We start from the raw sequence: 11,083 nt of genomic DNA on the forward strand, positions 1-11,083 counted from the left end.
TTTTGATCACTCTTAACCCTAAACAGGGTTTGAGGCATATATTTATATTAATCAAAGAATTACACAGTTTCCCTTTAGGCAAGTTAACAATGTGCTACAGTAAGGTACAATGAGATCTATATACAATAGAATGATCCTAAGTTACACCATTTATATTTTGTGTTATCATCCCCCCGCAAGCTGAACGTGGAGTATCCTGAAGTGAAAGATTGGAAGACAGATAATGAAATCTTGGCTTGAGAAGTCCTTTGGTGAATAAGTCTGCAAGATGATGTTGAGTGGGCATGTAACGAACAATTAAAGAGCCACTAACAACACGTTCTCGAAAAAAATCATAGTCAATATTAATATGTTTAGTAGAATGCATGACAGGATTAGAAGACATATAGGTAGCAGTGATATTGTCACAAAAAAGAACATGCGGTTGCTTGATATATAATCCCAAATCATTCAAGAGATACATGATCCAAATAACTTCAGCTGCAGCAAGAGCTAAGGCACGATATTCATCCTCGGTGCTTGAACGAGAAACCGTAGGATGTTTCTTTGAAGACCAAGAGATTAAATTAGGACCAACAAAAACACAAGTGCCAGCTGTTGAACAACGATCATCAGGATTACCAGCCCAATCAGCATCACTATACGCATAAACCGTATTAGAATAGCTGCCATAAACTTGAAAACTGGATGATGGTTTGAAAAATAAAACTTTTCCTAATGTGCCCTTGAGATAGCGAAGAATTCTCTTGACCGCAAGAAAGTGAATGTCAGTGGGACCGTGCATAAAATGACAAACTTGATTAACAACATAAGTGATATCCGGTCTGGTCATTGTTAAATATTGCAACATACCTACCAAGATGCGATAGAAAGTAGCATCAAAAAGCAAAGTACCATCATGAGCTGACATTTTAGCACCCACGATAATTGGAGTAGAAACCAGTTTCGCAGTCAACAAATCAACACGTTGAAGAATATCAAGAGTATAGTGTGTCTGAGACAGATGAATACCATAAGAAGACCTGTATGCCTCAATACCAAGAAAAAAATGTAGATCACCCAAATCTGTCATAGAAAATTGTTGCTTGAGATCAAGTAACAGTTGAGAAAAATAATGAGAATCAGACCCTGTAACAATGATATCATCCACATATAAAAAAAGTAATAGAACACCAGTGGAAGATTTTCGAACGAATAGAGAAGCATCTGACTTGGAAGCAACAAAGCCCAATTCTGAGAGATAAGAAGTGAAGCGTTGAAACCAAGCCCTAGGCGCTGTTTTTGCCCATATATAACTTTATGTAACTTGCAAACATGATTGGGATATCGTTTGTCAACAAATCCCGGAGGATGAGACATGTAGACCTCTTGATCCAAGAAACCATGCAAAAAAGCATTTTTAACATCCAACTGACGAATAGGCCAAGAACAGGATACATCAATACTCAAGACCAAACGAATATTAACAGGTTTAATAACTGGACTAAAGTTTTCATCATAATCAACACCAAATTGTTGAGTATACCCTTTTGCAACCAAACGAGACTTTCGACGATCAATCGTATCATCTGATTTGCGCTTAATCCGATAGACCCATTTGCAGCCGATAACATTGATATTAGGTTGACGTGGAACATATGACCAAGTGTCATTAATCTGGAGAGCATGGTGTTCATATCTCATAGAATACACCAATTCTGGAATCTTGCTAGCTTCATTGTAGGATTTAGATTCAACAAAAGATGCTTGCATCTCAGAAAGAAAACATGAAGTAATAGGATGCTTGGTAACATCAAGTAAATTCATTTTAACTAGAGCTTTACGGATGCCACCACGTAAACGAGTAGTCATGGGGTGTGGAGCAGGACCCTGTTGAGAAGGAGGAGAAGCGTTGGAATCAACATGCTGAGAAAGAATCGGAGACGAAGACGCAATAGAACTCGTTGTTGGAGAAACTGGAGAACGAGGTGGTGAGGAAGAATTATTGCTGGATGATAAGGAAGTATTGGAGGAGTTCGAAAGAGAATTTGATGGAGTTGGGGATACAGGAGTAGGAGAATGAGGTAAAATAGATGGGGTGACGAGAGGTAAAAAAAACCAGGTAGGTAAAAGAGATTGTGTTTCAGGAGAAACACCAGGACTGATGATAGACAAAGGAAAAGAAGACTCATCAAAAATAACATGCCGAGAGATATACACACGTTTACTGCTCAAATCAAAACATTTATATCCCTTGTGTAATTCAGAGTAACCAATGAAAACACATGGCTTGGTTTTGAACTCCAATTTGTGTTTGTTGTACGGAAATAAATGAGGGTAGTATAAGCAACCAAAAACACGAAGAAAGTTGTAATCAGGATGCTGATGATACAACTTAAAATAGGTTGAATAACCACCCAAAACAGATGAAGGAATTCGATTAATGAGATAAACTGCTGTGGCAAACGCCTCTGGACAATAAGAACTTAGGCATGTTGCTGTGATGAAGAAGAGCCAAGCCTGTTTCAACTATGTGAAGAACCTTACGCTCAGACACACTATTTTGTTGTGGAGTGTGAGGGTAAGAAAACTGATGAAAAACACCATGTGTTGCGAAAAATCACGCAAAGAGTGAGAAATATATTCTCCACCACCATCACTCTGAAAAAATTTCAGAGTTGTTGAAAAACGATTCTCAGTTTGAACTTTAAAGTGCTTAACACGGTTAAAAACTTGAGTTTTATTATGCAAAAAATAGATCCAGGTAAATCTGGAAAAATCATCTACAAGAAGAAGAAAATATCGAAACCCAGAATTCGAAATAACTGGAGAAGTCCCCTATAGATCACTATGAACCTTAAATAGTACCATCACTCGCTGAAGCTGATAAATAAAACAATAACCTATGATGCTTAGCACAAGCACAACTATTACATAAAGTGTGCCGAATTATTGAAGGTACAAAAACTAACTTCTGAGAAGCTAAGTTGGAGAGACTTCGATTATGCAGATGACCAAGACGCATATGCCATAACTGAGAAGTGGAAAGAGTAGCAACATGACTATGAGCAGCAACTGGGGATGAAAATGTGGAAGAAGTGGTAGGACGAATGGAGTACATACCACAATTACTGGGTCAGCTGAGTAGAAGTTTCCCCGTTTGCCGATCCTTAACAGAAAAACCGAATCGATTAAAACATACAGAAACATTATAATCTCGAGTTATTTGAGAGACAGAAATAAGATTTTTTGCAATTAACGGCACATGAAAAACACGATTCAGAGATATGGAACTATGTGGCGTTGTGATCAAAGCATTGCCAGTAGAAGTAATGGGCAGAAGGTTACCATTACCAACCATAACATGATTGGAACTAGAGTAGACAGTCGGAGCAGTAAGTAGGTTGGGATCAGCAGTCATGTGATTTGTAGCCCCTGTATCAGCATACTAATGTTGATCAAATGCTGTAGCTTGAAGTTGCATAGCAGCAAATGACTGAGGAAGGTCACGAGCTTGGAACGCATGATTGAATCTGTCGCCACAAGTTAATGCAGTATGCGCTTTAGATTCACAAATCTGACATTTGGTTCCTGAAAGTTGTGAAGGAGGAGCACCAAGTATTGACTGCTGCTGTTGGAATTTATTACCAAACGAATAGGTTGGAGGTGCAAAGTAACTGCCCCTTCCGCGTCCACCATCACTACGACCACCACCACGATAACAACGGTCATTGTTGCCACCACGTCCACCTCTGAAGGAGTTGTAACCACCACGGTTAGAGTTGTAACCACAACGAGAAGGGGAAAAGTTTGTGGAAGAATAAGATGAAAAGGTGGAACCATAGAAGGAAGTGGAAGGAGTAGAGTCTGGTGTGGGTTGATTGTACTGGGTAAGACGAATCTCATGATTGATAAGCAAAGGCTTTAGCTCAGATAATATAGGAAGGGTAGAACGAGTTTTAATGGCGATTGAGAAAGCTTGATAATCAGGTCCTAAACCTCTATATTAAGAACAATTTCAACATTAGTTAAAGGAGATGATGAAGTCAAAAGAGAATCTCTGATGGAAGTGATTTTAGCAAGATATGCAGAGATGGAGAGATTGTCTCTTTGAAGTGTTTGAAGCTGATGACGCAGTTGAAGAGAACGAGCAGCAGTTGGAGCGGCATAGGTATTGGCTAAGTATTGCCATAGTTCACGAGCATAGGTAAAATCAGGGATATCGTAAAAAACTGATTGAGTTAAGGTATCTTGAAGCCATCTAAGAAGATATGTATCGATTTGAAACCAGGGGAGATGGTTAGGGTTTGGGAGAGGATCTTCAGTAGATGAACCGGGTAGAAAAGGAGTTGGAGATGGAACTTCAGAATCCACATGACTGTAGAGATCATGGGAACATAGAATTGGAACTACCTGACAACACCATTGTATGTAATTGGTTTCATCAAGTTTTAAATAGATGTAGGAAGGTTTAAGCTTGAGAGGAGAAGAAGTTGTAGAATTGGAAGAGATGACGGAGGAGGTAGTATCGGATTGTGTAGAGGATTCGGTAGACATGGCTGCTAGGGTTGTTTTTTAGAAAAAAAGGAAAAAAAGGAAAAGACGTCCCTAATGGCTCTATACCATAATAGGTTTTGATCACTCTTAACCCTAAACAGGGCTTGAGGCATATATTTATATTAATCAAAGAGTTACACAGTTGCCCTTTAGGAAAGTTAACAATGTGCTATACTAAGGTACAATGAGATCTATAGACAATAGAATGATCCTAAGTTACACCATTTATATTTTGTGTTATCAAACCAAACATACTTAACTACTCCCCCATAACTAAACTCAACATTGTCCTCAATGTTCAAAACCGAAAATTATGATTTCTGACATAATATCAAATTAAAATCGAAAATTGTACCAATGGGTAAGGAACTAGGAAAACATCCTAAACGAAAGTTGTTCGTCTACGTCTTTTATATAAGGTGTCCAAATTTCACAGTGTTTCGATAAATGGTCTGACATTTATGGCCACCGGACTGACTGACATGCAATCTGAAAAAGTTCTGGAAAAATTCTGAAACTCAAATGTCCAGGCCTATCGCTCCAACTTAAAAGACTCCAAATTAAGATTTTATTTTTGTAAAAGAAAGGTATGTCTGTCCTCTTTGAAATTTGGGGTCAACCACTCAAATCGGAATTCGTATGAAGTCTCGAGAGAAAATTTAATGACAAGTGCACAATCAGAATTTTCTGACGAAAATTCGTCAAAACTTTCATTATAAATATGGGACTTGTAAAATCTAAGATGGGAATGCAAGATATGATATGAAAAACTAAGAAAACTAAAAACAAAAAGTATAGAGATACAAAACCGATGGGTCGCCTCCCATAAGCGTTTGGTTTAAAGTCGTCAGCCCGACTATCTCCTTGCAAGATTTACTCCTTATATACCAACAATCTGAAAAGTTGGGGATCCTTCCATGTAACCTGTTTTGGAAATACTAGATTCACATAAATATTAGTATGATAATACAAAAATGAAGCTATTAACCGATAGAAGTTTCCCCCACACTTAGTCTTTTCTACACTTGGAAGTTTATAAAGAACATAAAAATCAGGAACTTTTATGGTTTCTTGTTCCAAAACCTGCATAGTATGAGAATCAAATGTTTCTAATGGTGGATATCGCTAAATAAAGTCATCCAACAATATCTCCGAAGCACATACATTCAAACCAATAAGAGGTAAAGAATAAGAAATAGTATGCAAAGGGTTATACAAACCTTACAACTTTTGTATTACGGTATCATCTTCATCCTTAGAAAATTCAAGTGCATTACTTACCTCTTGCGCATCGTGGTCCTCTATCAAAAATTGCAAGTATTCTTCGTATGTCTTTTCCTTAACCAAAATCTTGGCATTAACATCATCGTTACCATCCTTTGCAAGCTCAATTGGGTCTTCCACAATATTGGTTAGATCGGTTCCATTCTCAACATACTCCTCTTTGGTAGACTCAAACCTTGTTGCAAGGAAATTCTTGAGAACACTAGTTTCATCACACTCGTATACCTTTTGAATAGGTGATTGATCATTATAAAGATCAAGAGTTGAATTAACTACACTAGTATTGTCAAATATATCCAAAGGTTGGTCCTTTTCAACACAATCATCTTCGTCTTCATTTTCAGACTCACCATAATAAGAATCGTCGTCAGTTTCCCAACCTTTATCACGACGTCGTTTTAGTTCCATATGGATGGTCCTACTAATTTCATTGACAAGCTCTTCCAAGGCTCCATCATCTTCCAACTTGTATAATTTTTGTGCAAGTTTTCTAACGTTCACACGCTTACCACCATTGGCTACAATAGGTTCTCTTTCCCATGACTCTCCCCTTTGAATGGGTGAATGATCATAACTACGATCCGGAGTCGGGTAAGAAAAAGTGTTGCAGAAATTGGTTTGTGCGACATTCTTTCTATCACGGTCAAGTTGGTCTAGCCTTTGTTGCATGTCTTGTAATCCATTAATGATCTGCATACAACTCGAATGAAGCCAATTATAAGTACAATCCCACCTTGGTGCTTGACTTACATACCCACTACAAGGTTGTTGTTGGTATGTATGAAAATCACCATAAGGTTCTCTAGGATATGCATAAGGGTGCACACGGTACGGTTCGGCTCGGTTCTTGCCGAGGCCGAGTACCTGTACCTCCCTAGCCTCGGTTCCAAAACTTTGGACCGGTACCTGTACCTTGTACCTCGGTTCCGGTACCAATCGGTATATGTACGGTTCCAGGCACGGTACCGGTTCTATTCGGTTCCTTTAATTTTCGTCATCGGAGGGGAAGGTATCGTCCTCCCTTGTAATAACAAAGACTCATATTCATTTCATGTTCTTAGTCCAAGCTAATGGAGGATGTGGGTGATTGATTTTAATCATTAGTTCCTTCATGATCGAGGAAAAGACATCATTGAATTATCTGTACGTCTTATATTTTGATGTATAAGGATTTGACGTCAATAGTGGGGATTAATGATTAGCTCCAATCACTTATTTCATCAATATTAGGACTTCGTTCCACAGACGGCTCATTCGAATTCTTTTTGTTCTTGACATAATCTTAGCATAAGCTGCTGTTATCATTCGCCTGACATTTGTTTGTGCTACATGGCCATTAATTGAATGGCTTTGTTGATCTTCTTGAGTTCTCAAGTCAGTTAGCGCCTCTTTGTTGGGCTCATCATATCTCCAGGGATCCGTCTGGTGTTAACGGAAATCCTTCGTACTTCATTAGAAGGTGAGTTCATCATGCAAAGCCCTTGCGGCTGGGATTAGATTCCTTCTATATGTCACTTCATATGTTACTATAGCGGTGATCGGTAATAAAACTCAATCAACCATTGATCGGTACATCCGGTCCGGGACGGCATCAGACTTGGATTGGACCGTGTACCTGGACCTCCCAGAAGCCGGTTCCTATTTTTTTGGACCGGTACCTGTACCCCCTTCCTCGGTTCGGTACAAAAACAGGTACGGTTCCACCGGTTCCGGGAAGGTCCGTCGGTCCGGCTCGGTTCCTGTGCACCCTTAGATATGCATCATAACCAATAAATTGGTTTTGATTCTATCCCAAAAATGGTGGGAAATTGTCATAGTGTTGAGGAGGTTGAAAACCGTATCCATTGCTCCAACATGCTCCTTCCATTGAAATTGGTACCTGAAACAAGATTCTCAACACTAGGTTAAAACCAGGAAATAAGAAAAACTAAAAACAAAAAATAAGAAACCAAAAACAAGTGACAACCGCTTCCTCCCCGGCAGCGGCACCAAAATTTGATTGTTGTCGTATGCGTCAAAAATAAATTACACTTTCTCACTACTCAAAATATATAATATAGCAAGGGCAATAAAGGATTGTTCCCACATAGAGGACTAGGTTGTCAATATGTTTTGGTTTCCTAAAGGTAACAAGGGGGATTTTTTTATTTTTATAAACTAAAATAAAATAAAAGCAAAACAATAAAAGTAAACACGCAAATCAAGGATGTGAAATATTGGGTAAATGTTTCATCTTCAATTGTAAACAATTTTTTTAATATATGATTAGAATTCGTATTTAATCTCGCTATCATCAAAATACCTAGAATACTTTATTGCAAGAATACTCCGTAAATTTCCTAGGTTCATCAACAAACACATTAGGGCTGCGAATGTGAATTCTATCTAAAAAATAACCTAATGCCTTGCGCTAATTAAGTTCAATTCCTATGAGCATTAAGTTTCAGAAATAGGCTAATCAATGCAATTTTCATACATTGCGCATGACAATTCGGACAAAGGTCAAACTCTACATATGTTTACAAGAGTGTATCACTACAAACCATAATCATATCATGCTATTTGTATTCAAGGTTATCGCTCGATGATGAACCCTAAATTAGCTATAGATATGGATGTATGTTCAATAAATTCTAAACTCAACCAAACAAACATTCAATCATATTGCAATACATCAATCATGCAATTATTATAAACCGTAGAAAGTGAACGATGATTTTGAGATAAAACTAATTCATAAAAATCATAACTTGTTTTCAGAATCCAACTACATCTTTAACCAATAATAAAATTAAATACTCATGCTCAAGGAGTTCATAACAAGAATAAATAGAAGAATCATGTTTCTAAACCCTCATAATTTCGTGACCTAATGATATCTCCCCTCTTTCACATAACCTAATACCTTTTTATATAGTTTGGTTTAAAAACCCGACCCGAAATAACGAATCCAAACGTGCCCTTAGGTCTTCCAAGGTGTAAATACACGTTTCCCAATTGCTAGGTTCGCGAACCCAGCCCGTGAACTTCAAATTCCATCAGAAAGTTTTGGAATTAAGTCTGCAAACCCCGTCCGCAAACCCAGTTCGAGGACTTCATTGTCTTCGATATTTGATAAAACCGTTTTGGCCACAACTTCTTCATACGAACTCGGAATGACCTCATTCTTTTTTCATACTTTTTATCTTTCAATTCTCTTCAATACCATGATGAGAAATCCTTAATTTGGATGAGTTAAGATCAGTCTTTGGCCCGTATCTTGATTTTGAGCGTTTTGCTCCTTTTCGTCGCATTTCTTCCACTTCTCTTGGACTTTGGCACTTGGATACTTGAAATACTTCTCTTCCTATCTATTCTCAGCACTTTGTAGCTCTTTTTTGGATAATTAACCTAATAGAGGCAAACAAGAGAAAACAATAGTGATAATACGAGAATATTCAAGAATAATAGCTGAAACAAGTATGGAATGAACACTAAAATCATATGAATTATGCACCTATCAGTTAACGAGGAAACCACAAATGCAGAAAAACCCCGGGACCTAGTCCAGATTGAACACACACTGTATTAAGCCGCTACATACACTAGCCTACTCCAAGCTAACTTCGGACTGGACTGTAGTTGAATCCCAATCAATCTCCCACTGATCCAAGGTAAAGTTATGCACCTACGCCTCTGATACACATTTTTGTGTCTGATTTGTCTCGATTCTATATATTGATAGTGCTCATTTTTGTACTTATTATGGTGTTTTATGTGTGTGTAGGTATTTTTGGCCAATAAACGTTTTTGGAAAAATCGGCTTGAAAAGTTGTGCGGGGCTTCCCGGAGGACAGTTTCTAAACGGACCCCAGATTTGTCTAAGGAGTACCCAGGCTATGTGTAGCACAAACCTTTCCATAGCACCCAAATTTATCCTCAGCACCCAAGGCAGCTGCTATTTGCACCCCCACTATGGATAGGGGGAGGTCATCTTCAACATTTTAAAAAAAACGTTTTGGCGGGAAAGGTGTTGCAGCAAGTAACAATTTAGGGTTCGATTTTTGGGCTCAATTAAAGAAGATTCAATCGTTGTTTTAAGTTGAATTAGACCTGTTAACGCTAACCAGGTTTTGTATAATCATTTTATTGGACCCAGTTGGGCTAGATGATCGAGTGAAGCAAAACAGGGAGGATAGTTGTTCTCGGGTTTGTTTGGATTCTCCGAGATGTTCTGAGGAGATTCAATCACCAGAATCAGTTGGGATGGACTCATTAAAGATAAACAGGATTAGTATGCTGTTTGGATTCGGTTAGAATTGGCTAAACAATCAAGGTTGGAGAAAACAGAGTTGAAAGAAGTTACGGGTGTCTGTTGGCCTGACTTTTGAAGATTCAAGGAGATTAAATCGCAGATAAATCTTTCCTGAGATATTTGATTACCTAATATAGAGTTTGGGATGGGTTGTACGGTTCAGAAACATGTAAATAAGTCGGCAGAGAGATTATTGCCGTGACTTGCACAGAAAGGAAGAGAAGAATTCTAATCGGGATTTTTAGGTTTCTGAGGGATATAAAAGGCGTTGTCGAGTTCCAGGGGAAGGGATGAAAGTTTAGGAGAAGTTAGGGGAAGTTTAGAACACTACAGAGTCGAGAAATCGAAGTTGCAGGAAGTCGAGTTCTGCTGCTGCTGAAGAACACGAAGAACATAAGACCCTTCTCAGCAGTCGTTTATTCAACAACATATATCTTCTACAGTTTCCTGTAACAACACCTATTGCAACAGTTCTCTATAACAGTCAGTTTGTAACGCCTATAAAACGTTACGAACTATCTTCTTTATTAGTTTCATCTTGTTTTTCACCCTTTTGAGCTATGAACACCTATTTTGAGCACATGAATAATATGAGGAGCTAAACCTCTTAGACGAGGCGACGGAGGAAGATATTTTTCCATGAAAAGTGGTATATTTATATTTTAATTAATTCTGGCAATTTCTTTTATGATTATTTGTATGAAACTAATATTGGAAAATTGATTTTTATTGAATGATTGTGATCCGTTTTGATGGAGCATGCTTAGTTTAAGACTTTTGATGTTTCATGCTTGATGTATACAATTGTTACTTCAAAAATCTACTAGAGGCAATATATTAGAATCACTTTAAACGCAAAGAATTGCATGAATATTGATTAGATTAAATCACTTAATTGGTCAATGGTGGAATCCTGAGTCTCGGTGCTTTTTATAATCTTGATAACAACTTCATCTTGAGTTTTTATTT

The sequence above is a fragment of the Papaver somniferum genome, chromosome 1, assembly GCF_003573695.1.
Source record: "Papaver somniferum cultivar HN1 chromosome 1, ASM357369v1, whole genome shotgun sequence".
Classification (NCBI taxonomy): Eukaryota; Viridiplantae; Streptophyta; class Magnoliopsida; order Ranunculales; family Papaveraceae; genus Papaver; species Papaver somniferum.